Here is a 21,232-nt window from a genome sequence, read left to right on the forward strand (position 1 = left end):
CCTTGATGGTAATGTGAATTATATATCAATAAAGCTGTTATTTTTGAAAATGGCTGCCCAAATCATATACTAACACCTCTGCACAAGGGTCTGGTTGAATCACTCTGCCTGTGACAGAATAAGCTGTCAGAAAAACACACAATCTGTTAAAATGGGAAAATAATCTATGTTCCTACCAATAAATCTCTATTTCAACCAACCATAAAACCAGATCCAAAGTAGACAGAGCAAAGAACAAAAAAAGCATGCAATTCAACAATTAGCTGGAAGGTTACAGAATGAAACTAACCAAAGATTGTCTACCCCTCTTTCCAAACAAATGATCACTTACTCTGCCAGTCTAAATTAAACTTTATGCCTAATATAGAAAGAAACTGTTTCAAATACAGAAAATCCCACCCATTTAATATGTAATAAAGTCTTTGGGGGGGGTAGTTGTTGATGGACATAATTGCTTTATTTATTTATTTGTCTGTCTGTTTGTTTGTTTGTTTATTTATTGTGGTGGTGATGATCAAACCCAGTGCCTCACACATGCCAGGCAGGTGCTCTACACTGACCCATAATCCCAGCCCTGTAATAAAGTCTTAATATTTATTTAAATGTAGTATAAAAATTTTAACAAATGCAGCTAACAGGAGAAATAAAGAAAAAGGTCTTCATTTTTATTACAAATTCTGTTTAATCCCTCACTTTCCAGGAATATTTTTAGTAGGTTTTAGGGCACAAAATTAAAGAAATTAACTCATAAGTAAAATGAAAGGCACTGTATAAACAAATCCCTGTACTTTCACAGAAAAGTTTCAAAAACCGAAAACTTCAATATTTTAGAAAACAAATAAGATTACATCATTAGCCACAATAAGATACCAGAAGGAAAAGTCCAGGAAAACCTCATTAATTTGGCCCAATAATGAAGACTCAGTAATTTCAAGTCTGCCTTGATTTAATTTCAGACTATGTATTAAGAAATATTTGCTAGGGGCTGAGGTTATGGCTAAGCAGTAGAGTGCTTGCCTCGCACATCAGGGCCCTGGGTTAAATACTCAGCACCACATATAAATCATACAACTAAAAAATAAATATTAAAAAAGAAACAATTGTTAGGCAAAATAAAGTGCAAATAAAACTGTATAGAGTATTATTTAATTGATTTTAAAAATTTCACATGCAAATGACTTCTGCAAAAATAATAATTAAAACAAGTTACATGTATTCTTTAGAATCCTGTACTCTAATAGAAATATTAGAATAAAGTATATAAAATAGAGACTAAAATACTTCTTAAATCTATTAAATCTTTAATTGTTCCATTTCTATTTACTTTGGCTGTGAAAAACTGGTTTAGGAGTCAGAAAAGCTTCACAGGCAAGACTCAGACAAAAATTTATTAATTCTACTCAAAGTCTGGCAATCTAATTTTCTGCTTTTATTTTAAAAAATGTGAACCATACAACTATATTTACTTTATTTTGGGGGGCATTTACTTTATCATTATTTTTAAACAACATATTTTATAAAATATTGCCATGTCTATACTGAGAAACATAAACAGATCTTAAACAGGAACCAGCAGCATACTCAGTTTAAATACTTACTCTGCCCTTTAAAAAAAGATTTAAAATACAGGACACATGTGATTATAAAAATTAAATAAAATATAGTCCACATCAAAATTTGAAATAAAGTAACCATTGAATGTTATGGCAGCAAGTGCCATACAGTTATGCACATCGAAATTTAAAAGAAACCATGTTAGTCTTCTCTAAATTAAAATGTATACTATTCTCTTTTGCATCTTTAAATAATAATGATAATATGCATCAACCTTTGGGAGGTTGAGGCTGAGGCAGAAGGATCCTACATTCAAGGCCAGTCTTAGGAACTTAGTGAGGCCCTAAGCAACTTAGCAAGATCCTGTCTAAAAATTTTTAAAAAATAAACAAAAGGGCTGGGGATGTGTTTCAGTGGTAAAGTGCCTCTAGATTCAATTCCCAGTACCAAAAAATTAAACAAAGAAGTAAATAATGATTTTGATGTCTGTGGATGCCTAGCATTTAGGTAGGTATTCAGTGCTGAATGAAAACTGGTGAATAAATCGCCAGTTGGTCCATATTGTCCCAGCCTTGGGTTATTCAGTAAACAATGTTAACTGAAGTGAAAAGAAAAGCACTCTCAGGAAAGGCAATCTAGATGTACTTTATATATAGAAGACAGTTCAAAGAATAAACAGTCGGTCAATGATAAAGTTGTGAATCTGCTTCATGTGAGGCCATCTTTATATGTAACTCTTATTTGATTGAAATAAAATCTAAAGCAAACATAAAATTAAAAATCATATTTCATCAGGAAGTGATAAAATCTTTGGACAGAAGAGATACACATAGTTTTAGACATGATTGGACAATCATATTGTTTACATAACTCATAAAAACTATATTATCACCCAATTATGGAAATAATATTCTTTATGCTATTCAGCCATTGGTATCCATGTTTGGAAATTGTTAAGAAATTTATTTTGAAAGTTACTTTAGGCTTTCCTTCAGGTGAATAAAACACAAAAGTACTACTCTTTGCAGAAGAAAACATTCTGTGTTCAAAACAATTATAGCTGGTTGATCAAGTTTTCAAATATTGCTTTTAATATTTGCTTTTTAGTTTTTTGTTTTTTTTTTTTCACGGTGGACACAATCCTTGTATTTTATTTTTATGTGGTGCTGAGGATTGAACCCAGTGCCTCATACAGTCCAGGCTAGTGTACTACCACTTAAGCCACATCCCCAACCCTCAAGTTTTCAAATATTAACAATGAGTTAAAATCAAGGCAAAAGACCTAAAAAATACTCAATATATTTAAATATTTTCATCACATTAAATGCCTAAGAATATCTGACATGTAAGAATCACTAGTATGTTCTTAAGGAAGAGAATTCTTTTGTTAATAAAAATGTTGAATGAAAGAAATCTTTGAATAACACAAGGTTTCCTTAATAGTTTACAGTGGAACACACCTATAATCCCAGAAAATCAGGAGACTGAGGCAGGAGGATCACAAGTTCAAGGATAGCCTCAGCAACTTAGCGAGGCCCTGTCTCAAAAATAAATAAATAAAAATAAATAAATAAAATAAAATGTGCTGAGGATCTAATTTACTAGTGAAGTACCCCTGGGTTCGATCCCCAGTACCAATAAAACACATGTTATCTCAAAAATGTACTTTTTTCCCTATTGAATTAGCAAAGATTAAAAAGATTAACAAAACTTGGTGTGAGCAAGGGTTTTGAAAATAGGATTCTCATGGACATTGATGGGGACAGTTTTTACAGATAACAGCTTAGCTATATTTATCAATATTTAAAATGTATATAATCTTTGACCTGGCAGTTATACCTCTAAGAAGATAAGTGAATAAGTATACTATAATCAATATACCACTATTAACAAGAAAGAAAAACAAGTAACAATCTAAATGGTTATGAAAGGAGTAGCTAGATAAAGTATGATGCCTCTAAATAATAGAAAACTAGGCAGGCAGGGCTGGGTTGTAGCTCAATGGTAGAGCACTTGCCTGGCATGTGTGAAGAACAGGGTTTGATTCTCAACACTGCATATATAAAGATCTATTGACAACTAAAAAATAATTAAAAAAAAAAAAACTAGGCAGCCAGTAAAATGATCACCCATGATTATGCACATCAGGTTCAACTCACAAATAGAGATATATATAGAACACTATAAAAATGACCACATAGCTTCATATATAGAGAGAGACTGCTGTGTATTTAAAATATTATATATACTTTCATATCCATCAATAAGTTTCCAAAAGTGAGTTAATTGTGGCCATTTCTTTGTGCAGGAGTTGAGGGTTTACTTTTGTCATTATGTTGTTTTATATGGGTAAAAATTTTTCTAAGTATTATAATAAAAAATCACAACAAACTTTTAAGAGAAAGAAGTTCCTCTATATCACCAAAATTACTTCAAATCGTTTCATCTTCCTATTTAAGAGGAAAGAATTCATTGAATGTTGCAAGTAAATGTAATACAGAATCTCCTTCTCAGAACCACATTTTAAAATGACAAAATAATAGAAATTAAAATATTAGAGTCATAGAGATAGGGAAAGACAAACATCATTATTCAAACAGCCCACATTATTGGCATTCACCTTACTACCCAGAGGTTGTATGAACTCAAACACTCCTAAAACAATATCACTTTTACACATTAAGGAAGCAGACTATAATAATAATAATAATGATAATAATAATAATAATAATAATAATAATAATAATTAAAGAATTTTTAAAATGTAAAATCATAAAACACTTACCACAGTAAAAATATTTAATTATTTTCCTGTCTTACATTCTTTCATAGCACCTTTATTAAGAACCTGAAAAAAAAAGTTTGGAGAAGTTAAATAGATTTTAAATGTATACATTTAATCTGATGTTTATTTCCTTTAGATTTTTGTTTTCCTGGAACTAGAGAAAACAGTTCAAAAGTACTCATGGGAAAATAAGCAAGCAAGAATTCCCAGGAATATGAAAAGCAAAAAGGGGAAACTAGTTTTAAAAGATATTAAAACTTTTATAAAATCAATAATGTGATACTGGTATATGAAGAAAAAGACTAATAGAATACAAACCCCAGAGACACCCCAATACCTCCAAAATTTAACAACACCATAAGAGATTCAAAGAAGGGCTCTAAAAGCAACAGGTGAAAATAACAGGCACACAGAAAAAGATAAAGTTGAACCTATGCATCATTCTGAACACCAGAATAAATCCTAATTTGAACATTTAAATGTAAATGTGATACCATAAAAGTACTAAAAGAAACCATGGGCAAATTCTAAAAATCTTGGAGGCCTTTCAGTGACTTAAACTCCAGATACCTGGGCTGGGGCTTTAGCTCAGTGGTAGAGTGCTTGCCTAGCACTTGTGAGGCATTGGGTTTGATCCTCAGCACCACATAGAAATAAAGAAATATTTTAAAAAAATATCAAGATACCATAATGATTAATATAAACTGTAAAATTTTTAAAAAATGTAAGACTTTTGTATATCAAAATATGTGAAGGTAAATAAAAATAAGTGAAAATCTGGGGAAAACTAGAATTGATATCACACAGGGCTAATCTCTCCAATTTACAAATTTCTAGAAATTGATAATGGGAAAAAAGCAACCCAAAACAGAAATGTGAAAAAAAAAACACTTACAGAGAGTTCACAAGAAAAAAAATACAATTCGTTTTTAAGCATAATATGCAGAGCCTTATTAAAAATGATAGAAATCCACATTAAATTACTCTATATTGATAATTCTCATCTATCAAACTGTTAACAAATTCAAGGGTTGTACACAGTACATTGGAAAGGCCCCAGAAAAAATAGGAACTCTCTCATACACTGAGATCTGCCCTCTTGTATCTGTGGTATTCAGACTGAATTCAACAATCATAGGTGAAAATATTTTTTAAAAATATTGTCATACTGAACACATACCAACTTTTTTGTTGTCACTAGTCCCTAAACAATACAGTGTAACAACTATTTATATGGCATTTATATTGTATTAGTCTTCTAAGAAATCTAAAGATGATTTAAAAGTATGTGGAGAAAGTGCATAGGTTATATGCAAATACTATGCTTTTTATATAAAAGACTTAAGCATCCTTGTATTTCAGCATCCACAAAGGGGTCCTCAAATCAATCCTCTATGAATAATGAGGAGCAACTGTACTTGTGGGAGTTTAAAATGGTGCAACACCTAAGAAAGGAAGCATTTAACTAAATTATAAATGCAATGCCCACTGGCACGGTGATCCCACTTCTAGGACTGTATCCCACAGATGTACTTGCACATGTATAAAATGATATGTATACAAGCTGGTTCACCATAGTATGGTCTGTGATAAACCTAAAAACAACCCAAACACTACGGGGGGGGGGGGGCTGGATAAGTAAACAAGGCACTTAATAGACACTGTTTAAACACAGCTGTTTTTTTTAAGTGTTTTCTATAAACAAATATTATATTCATTCTAAATAAATACTAATAGGAAAAAATCTAAAGAGCATATAAAGAAAAAACCATAGGATAGAAGTACTTACATAGTATACCACATTTTATATAAAAAGAATATAGTACACTGGCATTTCTCCTACTATAAAAGGAAACAATTGACATCTATGGGAAATAAATTAAAGGTAGTTATCTAAAAAAGAGGGGTGAAGGGGGGGCAAAGCAGTTGGAAATCACATTTTCCCAAGCATGCCTGTGTCATTTTAACTTTTGAACCATAAGAACATGTTATCTACATTAAAAGAATTTTTAAACATTAAAAAGAATACTTACAGAAAGAAGAGAAACAGACACCCATAGATAAGATTTAAAACTAAGGTTTAAAGAGATTTTTTGCTCTGAAATTAGATGCTGAAAAGCAATCTTGGTGTGGTCATTACAAAAAAATGCTTTTTTCCCCTTCAATCAAGTTAAAGAATATGAAAATCTGTTTTTAAAAAGCTATTTAAATGAGTAAGAAATTTGGAAAGGGGAGAAAAATGTACAATGAGGACACTCTAATATAATGGTTCTCCAAGTATGGCCCCTGTACCGGCAGCATCAGCAGCATGTGATAACTTGTTAAAATTAAAATTCTCAGGCTCCCACCCAGACTACTGAATCAGAAACTTTGTACTAGTCCAGCAATCCTGGTAACACCCTCAAGTCTGAGAGTCACATATCTTGTCTGGTTCTTCCCACAGGTTCAGTCTGCATTTCAAACAAGCTCCAGGACATAGGACCATACTTGGATAAGCAAAGCTGAAGTCCTCCTGGGGGAAAAAGGTATGTAACCTTCATATGGTTGAGTTTCCCATGAAACCTGTCCTCAGTATCAGATGGAAAAAGTCCTTATACAGGCTTCCTAGCCAAGAGATATCATGGATCTAATTTCCTACATAAACTGTGTACACAGAGAATAAATGTTTTCAAATACATTCTTATAAAAACAATAACAACTATGAATCATTGAAATTCAACTTAAGGATGTCTCACTTGAAAAAAATTATAAGTGGACCTACAAACTTTCAGAAATTGGGCTAAGAAACAAAAATAATCCATACTCCATAAATTCTGCCTGTGTTGTGTGAACAACTTAACCTCAAATGCATTAACTGCCCACCATGTGCTTTCATGGAAAAGCACCAAGAAGTTTGTTTCCCTCAAACCCTTTTCAAAAAATTGTCCTCATGTTGATGAACACTGGTCTTCCATTTGTTTTACACAAGGAGAAAGATCTGTACAGGAATCTTCTGAATAAAAAATTGTAGCTTAGCAGAGCGCAGCGCCCATGTCCAGAAGGCGGGCAGCTTTGGAGCAGTGGCGCCACAGCAGCCGCGAGATTCGGACCGAGCTTGAGCCCTCCCTGAGCCCCAGAGCTGCCCCAGACAACCACCCCGGCTCCCCGATGGCGCTCGTCCATCTGTCCCCAGCCCTGCTGCCCAGCCCCAGGACCCGCGCCTTGAGCGCCCCCCCCCACCTTCCTCTTCCTGGCACTGCCTGCCACCAACCCGCTGGCCACCACGTTGGTGGAGCTGGAGGAGGCCCTGCAGGTCCTGGGCGCCAAGGGGGCCATGGGGAGGGCGGCGACGTGAGGGGGGCAGCGACAAGGGCCGTGGTGGCCCCAAACATAAAAGCAGCGGCAAGAAGAACCAGCCGGTCAAGTACAGCCAGCTAGTGGTGGAGACGTCCGCAGGCTTAGCAAGCAGAAGCTTGTCGCTGGTGGGCATCTATGCAGAGGCCAGGAAGGTGGAGGGGTTCAACCAGCAGAACAGCTGCACCTACCTCAAGTACTTGGTGCACGCTGGTGCAGAATGACTTGCTACTGCAGGTCAAGGGCACAAGCGCCACCGAAGCCGGCAGCATGGGCGCCACTCGGACCCCTGACCCAACAAGGGCGCCGCAGCTGACAAGCTCCAGCCCTCGAAGGCCGCTGCCACCGAGGAAAAGAGAAGTAGCAGTTACCCAACTTGTTCCCGCCAGTGAATGTGCTAATCATGTTTTAGAGTTTTTATTTGATTTTCCTGAGGTGTGTGATGATTTCCTAAGAGAATCTATGATGTATGTAGGAGTCCCTGCCTTCTCCAAAGAATGTATAAAACTGCTGCAAACCCCAGGCTGGGGCCTCTCAGCATCAGCAGTTGCTCTGTGTGTGTTTAGGACCCAGCTAGCTTGCAGTAAACACTTCTTTACTGCTTACATCGATCTTGGGTCTCTGGTGGTATTTTGGGGGTACCAAATTCGAGCATAACACTAGCTCCAGAGACTCTGCCCCCACCTAACACCCTTTATAACCTCTTTTCCAGATTTTACAACCTCTCTTTCACTTCCTGGAAATGAGATCTACTCTCTGGCAGGTCCACTCTTCTTGGTCTGTCTGCTCTACAGCATCCACACAAGGAAGCATCAAACCTAAACTCCCACACATCAGATGAGGAGCCACCAGCTAGATGAAGACTGGCAGATAAACTTCACTCACATTCCTAGGCACAAAATCCTTCACTACCTACTTACTTTGGTTGATACTTTTTCAGGTTGGATAGAATATATCCCTACATCCAGGGAAACTGCTAACACTGTCACCTCCAACCTCATCAAGCAGATCATTCCCCGGTTCAGACTTCCCACCTCCACACAGTCAGACAAAAGTCCAGCCCCAACTTCTCAGGAAACAAGCAGACCAGTGCCTTCCTGAAATATTCATTGCCTCAATCCCAGCACAACCACAAACTGAATTGGATCCTCTTCAACTGGGTGACTCAGTCTTACTTCAGGAACTGCAATCTCAGTCATTGCAACCTCGCTGGATGGAACCCTATACAGTCATACTTACTACCCCAATGGTGACCAAGCTTTTAGACATTCTCCCTGGTACCATGTCTCCCACCTGAAAAAGTCACCTTTTCCAAATATCCAGTCCTTGACTTCCACCACTCCCACTAAACTCAAAATTTCTCACCAATCCTGTTCTACTTTTACTAATCATTAAATTTCTTTCAAGTTTCTATCCCAACCACAGATGGTGCTTTAACATCCAAGTGACATGGCACCAGGATTACACCACCCACTCTCAGTTTATGAGTCAAGGCAATTTCCCTTTCACTGGCTGAAATTGGGATATCACCCTTAACATTACTGGATTCAACCGAGCTACCTCTAATACTTCCCAGAGTCCCTACGACAGGACAAAAGGCTGATACCAAGGATCTCCTCTGCCCAGGACTGATTTGATGCCATTGATGACTTGTGGTTTCAAGGAACTTTTATGGACTTTACCCCTGCCAAAATAACTGTTTATAGCCACTGGGTGTTATTTCTGGCTGCCTAGTGTTCCCAGACCTGTCCCTGAACATTCCTCCACTTTCCCTCCTAGGTCCCATGCTGCCCACCATTAAGCAGGATGTAGCCAGAGGATTTTATGATTTCCCATGTCACTTAGAAAAACAAATGGGAGGAATGTTAGGTTAAGGACAGGCTGAGCCAAGTTGTCTGTAGGGCAGGCTGAATGGATGTTAGCTGCAGGATAACACATGTACTCAAACCCCCCGTCTGGTCCTTTATCACCTGTTTACATCAAGTCTGAACACTGGACCCCCACCCATCTGGTGCAACAGAAACCCACATCTGACCTCTGCCCCATCTTCCTGAAGGCAGAAGAGGATACCCTTAGCAACTACTGTGTAATCCAATCATTGTCCGCCAACAAGGAAGCTTGCAGACCCAGAGACCCCATTAGAATTCAGCTTTAAAAACTCCCTCCTGCCAGGGCCCCCATCTTGTGTTCTCTCTGACTCAATCTCTTGCTTCACTTTCCCTTGCTCTCTCTTTCTTCTCTCTCTCTTTCTCTCTCCTCCTCTTTTGCACTGCTGCAATAAAGATCTCTTGGTCATTCTGAGTCTTGTGATCACTTTCCTTTCACTTCCATCCTTTAACTATCATTTGTCCCTGTGTGAGAGAGCAGATGTGGGCTTAGAGTGACCTTTGTACTCCAGGGGTGGGTCACTCACCCAGGAAAGTGAAATACTGGAGTACAAGCCTTGCCTCAGGCAAAGGAAAGTTTGATTACTCTTGAAGCAAGGGATTTCAGTCAGGAAGAGTTGGTTGTCAACCACACAACCAAGGCTCCTCTCCTTGGTATTGAATGTGTATCAAGCCCACTTTGCTACTTAGAAGTGAGGTTTGTACACAAGAGAACCTGCCTACACACATAAGTGAAAGTGGGTGTGATACTTTCACTTACATGTAGAAGAAAAATAAAGGGAGGACAGTATATGACATGCATTGCAGTCTCACTTATAACCAGAAACTTCAGCTGTGGTGAAATACAGCATGTGTTTGAGTGCTTGCACCTGCTATTAGTGAAGAAGTTTGAATTGGTTAAAAAAAGAAAGAAAGAAAAAGTACTAGGATCTAGTTCAAACCAGAAAATCCAAGAGGGAGATGAAGATGGAAACTAGTGTTGGGACACTTAGTGTTGGGACAACCTTATTTAAACTAATAAAAAGGAGAGGCTAGATTGAACTAGGGATGACACACCAAGGTCAATTACAGGCTGCCTCCGTCTACCCACAGGTTGTACTATGACCCTTCCATGGATCACTTCAGTTGCCAGTAATAACAAGTAAAATATTAACAAGATTGATATTTTTGGATTCATTGGGGTGAGATTTATGTGCCTTCTCATACTGTTAGCATATATACTAGTCTATGTATACTCACTATAATTTTAAATTTATGTTGAGTTTATGTGTAGTGTGAAAAAATGAGCACTAATTTTCAGAGAGTTTCCTTATTCTCCTGAAGCACTCCTTACTACTTTGTCTTACATAATTAGAGGCAAGGGGTGGAGTTTCCTATAAAAACTTAAATATTGCGTCTTAAAGTAATGGTCATTTAAAGTGGACTTGACTAAACCATTTTAAGATGAAAACTCTTGTGACAAGGATGAATCTTGATGATTCAGATCCATCCCACCCAAGCATTTTGTGAAGCCTAGATCCTGGCCCCCAAACACTAAATGCCCCCAAACACTAAATTGGCGTCCCTCATCTCTTTGATAACTAAAAATTTTCCATAAGGACTGTTCTGCCTCTTTGAGAATACTATTAAGAACATATCCATTATCTACATTATTTTCACAAGAAAGGAATGAAAAACAACTTCTTTCTGGGAAAATTATTTTTTCTGATGTGTCTGATATATAAAAAAGGCCATGATCTTGGTTAGTGACACCTTTGTCAATTATTCTAGAATCTTGGAAGGCAAGGTTGTGTTTGTCTGTGTTTAATGGGAATTCACATTAGAAATGTTGACATCTAAACACTAATATCATTTTAGCAGTTTGATGTGAGAACAGAGTTGGGAAGTGACAGCAGTGTGTATGATAGCAGTTCTGAGTTGAGTAGAATATACATTCATGTCATCAGTTTGGGGGGGTGGGTTACTTACTAGGGGTTGAACCCAGAGGCACTCTACCACTGAGTTGCAGCCCTTTCTCCCCTTCTGGAAATGCAGTCTCAAACTTGGATCCTCCTTCTTCAGCCTCCCAAATTTTTGGGATTAACAAGCAAGCAGCACCATGCCCAGCTGTAATCACTTTTATTTTTATTTACTTTTTTATTTTTTTAAACTTTTTTTAATATTTATTTTTCAGTTTTCAGTGGACCCAACATGTTTGTTTGTATGTGGTGCTGAGGATCAAATCCTGGCCGCACACATGCAAGGCGAGCACGCTACCACTTGAGGCACATACCCAGCCCTGTAATCACTTTTAAAATAACCCTTTCTACTTATTGGTGTTCATATTAGCACTTTTGGAAAATGTAGATAGATGTACATACACCAGACCTCATGGTATGACTCATTACAAATTATCTTTTCATTTGAAACACTACTAGTTATGATAGAGAAAAATTAAAATAGTGTTTAACTCAAGCTAGCTACAGTGTAACAAAAATTTATTCAACTTGTTTAACTCTAAAAAGGATGTTTATTTTGACTTTTTAAAAATCTTGTAAGGTGTTTGTTGCTTATTACTATTGAAAGATGCTGTGGAAACAAACATGTAAGTAAAGACTTCTCAGAAGAGAATATATTTTCAATTGTGTAGAGATGTATTGTATCTCTTTGACCTGAGAAGTCAGCCAAATTGAAAATAATTATTATTATTTTTTTTTATTTTGAGCAAGTAAAATTTCCCAGAGTAAAAGAGGTCAGTACTGTTAAAAATACTGTTAAAAATCATTACTTTTTTTTTCATATTCACATATTCCTAAGTAAACTAAATAAATAACGAGTTACAAAGATGTTGAAAATGTTCCAGTTTCTAAGCATGGAGGAAATATTGTCAAATGGATAAAACATGCATACCTTTATGGTGTTTTACATTTGAGATACAAAACAGTTAATTTGAAGAAAAAACAAATAATTTACCATACAATTCTGTGGTTTATAATTAAGGCATTTCATTGATTTTTAAGATGCACATCTTAGATGGATGGAATCTTAAAATTGGCATGTTGTAACCATATGGCAATTTTTCTTCTGAGTTGTACATAGAATAAGATTGTTCTAATTGTCTTAAAGGTGATGGTATCTCAGAGACAATGAAATAGGAAATATATAAAAATGTCAGCACATTGGTTAATTTTTAGCACCAAAAACTACTCAAAGTTGACTTGCAAAAAGAAGTTCCAGATTTCTATATCCTTCTTTTTTTTGGAGGGTGGTGAATACCAGGGATTGAAATCAGGGGCACTCAGCCACAGAGCCACATCCCCAGCCCTATTTTATATTTTATTTAGAGATAGGGTCTCACTGAGTTGCTTAGTGCCTCACCATCCCTGAGGCTGGTTTTGAATTTGAGAGACTCTTGTTTCAGCCTCCAGAGCTGCTGAGATTACAGGCATGTGCCTCTCAGCACCTCCATTTGCTGTGTGTGCGCACGGAGGACCCAGCTAGCTCGCAATAAACACCTCTTTAGCCCACAATAAACACCTCTCTGCTGTTTACATCGATATTGGTCTCTGGTGGTCTTTTGGGGGTAATGAATTCGAGCATAACACCTGTCTCTAAATAAAACGTAAAATAGGGCTGGGGATGTGGCTCTGTGACTGAGTGCCCCTGATTTCAATCCCTGGTACTCACCCCCTCCAAAAAAAAGAAGGATATAGAAATCTGTAACTTTTTTTACAAGTCACCTTTGAATAGTTTTGGATGCTAAAAATTAACCAATGTGCTGACATATTTATATATTTCCTATTTCATTCTCTCTGAGATGCCATCACCTTTAAGACACTTAGAACATTCTTATTCTATGTTCAACTCAAAAGAAAAATTTCCATGTGGTTACAACATGCCAATTTTAAGATTCCATCCATCTCAGATGTGCATCTTAAAAAATCAATGAAATGCCTTAATTATAAACCACAGAATTGTATGGTAAATTATTTGTTTTTCTTCCAATTAACTCTTATGTCTCTCAAATGTAAAACTCCAAAAAGGCATGCATGTTTTGTTCATTTGATGACATTTCCTCCATGCTTAGAAACTGGAACATTTTCAATATCTTTGTAACTCGTTATTTATTTAGTTTACATAGGAATATGTGAATATGAAAAAAAAAGTAATGATTTTTAACAGTGTTTTTAACAGTACTGACCTCTTTTACTCTGGGAAATTTTACTTGCTCAAAATAAAAAAAGGTAATTATTTTCAATTTGGCTGGCTTCTCAGGTCAAAGAGATTCAATACATCTCTACACAATTGAAAATATATTCTCTTCTGAGAAGTCTTTACTTACATGTTTCCACAGCACCTTTCAATACTAATAAGCAACAAACACTTTACAAGATTTTTAAAAAGTCAAAATGAACATCCTTTTTAGAGTTAAACAAGTTGAAGAAATTTTTGTTACATTGTAGCTAGCTTGAGCTAAACGCTATTTTAATTTTTCTCTATCATAACTAGCAGTGTTTCAAATGAAAAGATAATTTGTAATGAGTCATACCATGAGATCTGGTGTATGTACATCTATCTGCATTTTCCAAATTTGCTAATATGAACACCAGTAAGTAGAAAGGGTTATTTTAAAAGTGATTACAGCTGGGCATGGAGCTGCTTTTTTGTTAATCCCAAGAATTTGGGAGGCTGAAGCAGGAAGATCCCAAGTTTCAGACTGCCATTTCAAGAAGGGGAGAAAGGGCTGGAACTCAGTGGTAGAGTGGCTCTGGGTTCAACCCCTAGTAAGTAACCCACCCCGCCAAAGTGATGACATGAATGTATATTCTACTCAACTCAGAACTACTATCATACACACGGCTGTCACTTCCCAACTCTGTTCTCACATCAAACTGCTAAAATGATATTAGTGTTTAGATGTCAACATTTCTAATGTGAATTCCCATTAAACACAGACAAACATAACCTTGCCTTCCAAGATTCTAGAATAATTGACAAAGGTGTCACTAAACAAGATCATAGCCTTTTTTATATGTCAGACACATCAGAAAAAATAATTTTCCCAGAAAGAAGTTGTTTGTCATCACTTTCTTGTTAAAATAAAGTAGGTAATGGATATGTTCTCAATAGTATTCTCAAAGAAGCAGAACAGTCCTTAAGGAAAATTTTTAGTTATCAAATATATTGAGGGACACCAATTTAGTGTTTGGGTGCCAGGATCTAGGCTTCACACAATGCTTGGGTGGGATGGATCTGTATCATCAAGATTCATCTGGTCACAAGAATTTTGATCTTAAAATGGTTTAATCAAGCCCACTTTAAATGACAATTATTTTAAGACACAATATTTAAAAGTTTTTTTATAGGAAACTCTACCCCTTGCCTCTAATTATGTAAGATAAAGTAAGGGGTGCTTCAGGAGAATAAGGAAACTTTATGAAAATTAGTGCTCATTTTTTCACACTACACATTAACTCAACATAAATTTAAAATTATAGTGAGTAAACATAGACTAGTATATATGCTAACAGTATGAGATGGCACATAAATAACATCCCAATGAATCTAAAAATTACAATCTTGCTAATATTTTACTTGCTATTACTGGCAACTGAAGGGATCCATGGAAGGGTCATAGTACAACCTGTGGGTAGACTGAGGCAGCCTGTAATTGACCTTGGCATGTCATCCCTAGTTCAATCTAGCCTCTACTTTTTATTAGTTTAAATAAGGTTGTCCCAACACTAAGTGTCCCAACACTAGTTTCCATCTTCATCTCCCTCTTGGATTTTCTTGTTTGAACTAGATCCTAGTACTTTTTCTTTCTTTCTTTTTTTAACCAACTCAAAAGTCTTCACTAGCAGCAGGTGCAAGCACTGGAGCACATGCTGTCTTTCACCACAGCTGAAGTTTCTGGTTATAAGTGAGACTGCAATGCATGTCATATATTGTCCTCCCTTTATTTCTCTTCTACATGTAAGTGAAAGTATCACACCCACTTTCACTTATGTGTGTAGGCAGGTTCTGTTGTGTACAAACCTCACTGCTCAGTAGCAAAGTGGGCTTGATAAACATTCAATACCAAGGAGAGGAGCCTTGGTTCTGTGGTTGAAAACCAACTGTTCCTGACTGGAATCCCATGCTTCAAGGGTTATCTAAGCATTCCTTTGCCTGAGGCAAGGCTTGGGCTCCAGTATTTCACTTTCCTTGGGTGAGTGACACCACTTCTGGAGTACAAAGATCACTCTAAGCCCACCTCTGCTCTCTCACACTGGGCCAAATGATAGTTTAGGGGTGGAAGTGAAAGGAAAGTGACCACAACACTCGGAGTGACCAAGAGATCTTTATTGCAGCAGTGCAAAAGAGGAGGAGAGAGAAAGAGAGAGTGAAGAAAGAGAGAGCAATGGAGAGTGAAGCAAGAGATTGAGAAAGAGAGAACAAGAGATGGAGGCACCAGCAGGAGGGAGTTTTTAAAGCCAAATTCTAATGGGGTCTCTGGGTCTGCAAGCTGCCTTGTTGGTGGACAATGATTGGATTACACAGTAGTTGCTAAGGGTATCCTCTTCTGCCTTCAGGCAGATGGGGAAGGGGTCAGATGTGGGTTTCTGTTGCACCAGATGGGTGGGGGTCGAGTGTTCAGACTTGATGTAAACAGGTGATAAAGAATGAGGGGGGGCATGTGTTATCCTGCAGCTAACATCCGTTCAGCCTGCCCTACATACAACTGGGTTCAGCCTGTCCTGAACCTAACATTCCTCCCATTTGTTTTTCTAAGTGACATGGGGAAATCATAAAATCCTCTGGCTACATCCTGCTTAATGGTGGGCAGCATAGGACCTAGGGGGGAAAGTGGAGGAATGTTCAGGGACAGGTCTGGGAACACCAAGCAGCCAGAAATAACACCCAGTGGCTATAAACAGTTATTTTGGCAGGGGTAAAGTCCATAAAAGTTCCTTGAAACCACAAGTGATCGATGGCATCAAATCAGTCCTGGGCAGAGGAGATCCTTGGTATCAGCCATTGGTCCTGTCGTAGGGACTCTAGGAAGTATCAGAGGTAGCTTTGTTGAATCCAGTAATGTTAAGGGTGACAGCCCAATTTCAGCCAGTGGAAGGGCAATTGACCCATAAACTGAGAGTGGGTGGTGTAATCCTCGTGCCATGTCGCTTGGATGTTAAAGCACCATCTGTGGTTGGGATAGAAACTTGAAAGAAATTTAATGATTAGTAAAAGAAGAACAGGATTGGTGAGAAATTTTGAGTTTAGTGGGCGTGGTGGAAGTCCAGGACTGGATATTTGGAACAGGTGCCTTTTTCAGGTGGGAGACATGGTACCAGGGAGAATGTCTAAAAGCTTGGTCACCATTGGGGTAGTAAATATGACTGTATGGGGTCCCATCCAGCAAGGTTGCAAAAACTGAGAATGTAGTTCCTGAAGTAAGACTGAGTTGAAGAGGGTCCAATTCAGTTTGTGGTTGTGCTGGGACTGAGGTAATGAATGTTGCAGGAAGGCACTGGTCTGCTTGTTTCCTGAGAAGTGGGGGCTGGACTTTTGTCTGACTGGGAGGAGGTGGGAAGTCTTAACATGGGAATGGTCTGCTTGATGAGGATTGAGGTGACAGTGTCAGCAGTTTCCCTGGATGTAGGGAAATCTTCTATCCAACCTGAGAATGTATCAACCAAAGTAAGTAGGTAGTGAAGCTTTTTGTGCCTAGGCATGTGAGTGAAGTTGATCTGCCAGTGTTCATCTGACTGGTGGCTCCTCATCTGATGTGTGGGGAGTTTAGGTATGATGCTTCATGGTGGGGATGCTGTAGAGCAGACAGACCAAGTAGAGTGGGCCTGCCAGAGAGCAGATCTCATTTCTAGGAAGTGAAAGAGAGGTTGTAATATCTGGAAAAGAGGTTATGAAGGGTGTTAGGTGGGAAAGAGTCTCTAGAGCTAGTGTTATGCTCGAATTTGGGACCCCCAAAAGACCACCAGAGACCCAAGATCAATGTAAGCAGCAAAGAGGTATTTATTATGAGCTAGCTCGGTCCTCTGTGCACACACAGCAACTGGTGATGCTGAGAGGCCCCGAGCCCAGGATTTGCAGCAGTTTTATACATTCTTTGGAGAAGGCAGAGACCCCCACATACATCATAGCATCTCTTAGCAAATCATCAGACTCCGCAGGAAAATCAAATAACAACTTTAAAACATGATTAGCACATTCACTGGCGGGAACAAGTTGGGTAGAAGTGATTGGTTACAAATATTCATTTGAACTGATTGGTTTAAGCCAAGAGGGGTTTTCATGCTGAATTACATGGTTTCCCAACATGTAATTACTGGGAGGGTCATCTGGCATCCCAGGTATTTCCCTGTCTCATGCTGATTGGTGGCTGCTAGGGGGTTACTATGGGTTTCCACCTAGCCTGACTGAGTCAGGGACACCTGGTGCAGCAGATCTCTCCTGTTATTTGTAGATAAACCACTTAGCAGGTTGGGAATGTGCTTAGGAGTGCTCTGTGGGTCTTTCCAAGGACAATGGTCATGTCCTTTACTTGGACAGGCTTTGCTCTGAGGTATAGGCTGGTTTTTCACTAGAAGAGTTGGTCATGAGTCGTAGGTCTCTATCTTGAGCATCAGGGGCTGGTAGTCTTAAAGAAGTAGTTGATTGCCCGGCTGGTTGGTGAATTTGTGTATCTGATCTTGCAGGAACTTCTGTAGGCAATTTAACATACAGAGTTCTATTAGGAGAAACATAAAGAGGACTAATAGGGGTCCTGTGAGGGGGAGGAGCCAAGGCCACACTTGACTGAACACCACCCCTGGAGTTCTGTTGGCCTAGTTGCTGTCTCCTCTTTTCTAGCTGTTCCTGTCCTTCATTACTCCCAGGAATTACTGTGTTTTAGCTTAACTGTTTTTGGTAGGTGTTTAAGATGAAGCTGGTCAAAATTGACTTTGTTTCTATCATTAAGAGTCAGCTGAGTTCCCATAGGGATCACTTGTGGGAGAACTTGAAAGCAGCCTCTTAGTTCTGCTAGTACTATCTGCACAATGATGGGTCCAGGTCTTGCTTGACCATGTGGCTTTCCTTGGAAGAATCAGGGGCATCTCCTGTCTCAAATGACCCTCCTATTCAAGGCAAGTTCACTGATTGGGTTTTCATTCTCCAGTGGTCTCATTAATCTCCCTGATCAGGAGGTTATGTGGTCCAGAGTTGCAAAGCTCTTTAGAGAATTTCCCTGTTCCCTAGATTCAGACTGACTCAGAGGGCAAGAGTCAAATATTGGTTTTCTTGGCCTTTTTAATTTAACTTTAATTCTTGATCTTAAAGATCCAGCAAAGTAAGTTTCACCTTAAATTAAGAGTACTGGCTTTTAGCTGAAGTCAGGGCTACTTTGGAGTCATTCTGGTATATAGTAAGATGGTAGGCAGAACATTATCTCAGGGAAGGCAAGGCTCTTTATAAATCTTAGGTAAAGTGTTCTAGTATTGAAGTTGATCTTTGTTTCTTAAATATCATTTTATAAAGTTTACATATATTGTTGCTTGATGTTACATGAATACTAGCTAACAAAATATGATGTTACATTTGAATTCTACCCAGTGTATAGGACTTCATATTTATATTATTGATAACAGGTCCAGTTATAGAAAATTAAATGATATAAATAAATCTCCAATATGTTATTCTTATAAGTCTAAAATTACCATGCAACTTTAGTTTGGAGAACACCAGTTTGATATAATGTTTTTTTTTGTTGTTGTTGTTGTTGTTGTTGAGCTTCTAATTTAAAGACTTATATACCTGGAAAACATGAACACATTTGATATACAAAAAAGAGTAATACTACCACAATTACTATAGTTGATTTTATATTAATCAAGTTTAGCTCTTAAAGAAATAACATACTACAGTATTGCAAAATAACAGTTGTGATTTAACCACAGTTGTATAATGCTTAATTCCTTCAAGATTACTTGCTCAAAAAACTTACATATATAATCAACTTACACAGACCTTCTTTATGACTTACTGAATCCTATATAGCCAACATAAACAGACCTTCTTTATCACTTGTTTAAACCCTCTGATTTACTTAATCACATACACTCTCTTATCCCAAAACAAATTTTCCTTCTACTAAATCCATACTTAGAACCTTCTAATTTCTCTTTCCCATCTGTTAACTCCTTCTTTATTCACACTTTAAAACAATCCTTGTAAATTTCTGAATTTAGGCAAATTATTCCATTTTAATAAGTGATATTTTGTTATTTGAAGTACACAATTAATCTCATCTGTTTACCGTTTCATGAAAACACAAACAATGTTTAAGTGTATAGAAGTATACTGTTGTAGTGACAGACAAGGCAAGGCACCTAAGATAGCACTGAAGATGGGGAAACAGTTTTATTTGGTTGCAGCCAGATTCAGAGGGCACCTAACAGGAAGACCTTCCAGGAATTGGACAAAGGCATGGAAAAAGCCTGTCCCAAGGAACTCACACACCCTGCTGCATTCAATTTCAGAGCAAGTCCCAGACACACCTTCAGCAGCCCCACCAGGACCCAAGGGAACCAGCTGTGAGCACCGTTGGGAGAAGGACCAGAGGCCAGGAAGGGCGCAGGCCTGCATGGGTATTGGAAGCTCATCCCACCACATCCCAGCAGTGTGACTTTGGGCAGGGCGCTGCACCTCTCTGTGCAGCCTGAGCATGGAAATGCACAAGTTAAGTGCCTGGTACACAGCAAAGTGGTGCTGCCATGGGCAGCAGTGCCAACCCCACCACCCTGGGAAACTGAGGCAGGCCCCAGGGTTGCACCCGAGTGAGAGGACTGACTGGCCAGGGGGACTGGCCCATGGCACTTGGCGCCTCGCCCTGCGCCGGGTCCCCGAATGTCAGGGACTGGGCAGCACTGCTGCAGCCTCGGGCATGTTGGGCTGCCTCCGAAGATGCAGGCCACCCACCTGACCCACTCCCTTTGCGGCCTTGGTCTCTGCCACTCTCAACCTCCTCAGCCCCCATCAGACTCCGCTGCCGCGCACCACTCACATATCGGCCCGCCACCCCAAGTACTCAGGAGACTTTGGGACTTGGCTCCTCTCTGCACTCCCCCGCCCTCACCCCAGGGACAGCTGACTGGTCTGGGTCACCGAGAGGGAGCCCGAGCCCGGTGTCAGGACTAGCCATTATCAGGACCTTTTATCCATATTCCCTTCTTGGAATCCTCTCCACTAACCCTCCTGACCTAGAAGGATTAAAACCAGGTGCTGTCATGCTTTAATTTGGGGCCCCCAAAGACCCCCAGAGACCCAGATCAATGTGAGCAGCAAAGAGGCGTTTATTGCGAGCAAGCTCGGTCCTCCATGCACAGCAACTGGGGGCACTGAGAGGCCCCAGCCCAGGGCCTGCAGAAGTATATACACTCTTTTGGGAAGGCAGGCACCCCACATCCATCACAGCATCTCTTAGCAAATCATCACACACCGCGGAAAATCCAACAACAACTCTAAAACACAATTAGCGGATTAAGTGGCCACAGAGAATATGGAAAGGATTCTTGGTTAGTTCAAGGGGTTGATGCAAATAAACAAATGATTTGTTTAAACCACGAGGGTGTGGCAAGGGGGTCATGTGCCCAGTGGCAGGGATTCTAGTTTAGATATTGGCCACCACACCTAGTGGGAGCATCTGGAATTTCAG

At 38.7% G+C, this 21,232-nt stretch overlaps 1 long non-coding RNA gene across 1 annotated transcript; it reads right to left on the minus strand.

The window, feature by feature from the left end:
* Positions 1-1,361: 1,361 nt before the first annotated feature.
* Positions 1,362-4,402, minus strand: LOC131423569 (uncharacterized). Its single transcript, XR_009225294.1, has 2 exons — positions 4,340-4,402; positions 1,362-3,095 (listed from the first exon to the last, which is right to left on the minus strand). It is a non-coding gene; the product is annotated as an uncharacterized LOC131423569 (long non-coding RNA).
* Positions 4,403-21,232: the final 16,830 nt, after the last annotated feature.

The sequence above is a fragment of the Marmota monax genome, unplaced genomic scaffold (assembly GCF_021218885.2).
Source record: "Marmota monax isolate L192 unplaced genomic scaffold, Marmota_monax_Labrador192_F-V1.1 WCK01_AAM20220418_F8-fsc00845, whole genome shotgun sequence".
Taxonomy (NCBI): Eukaryota; Metazoa; Chordata; class Mammalia; order Rodentia; family Sciuridae; genus Marmota; species Marmota monax.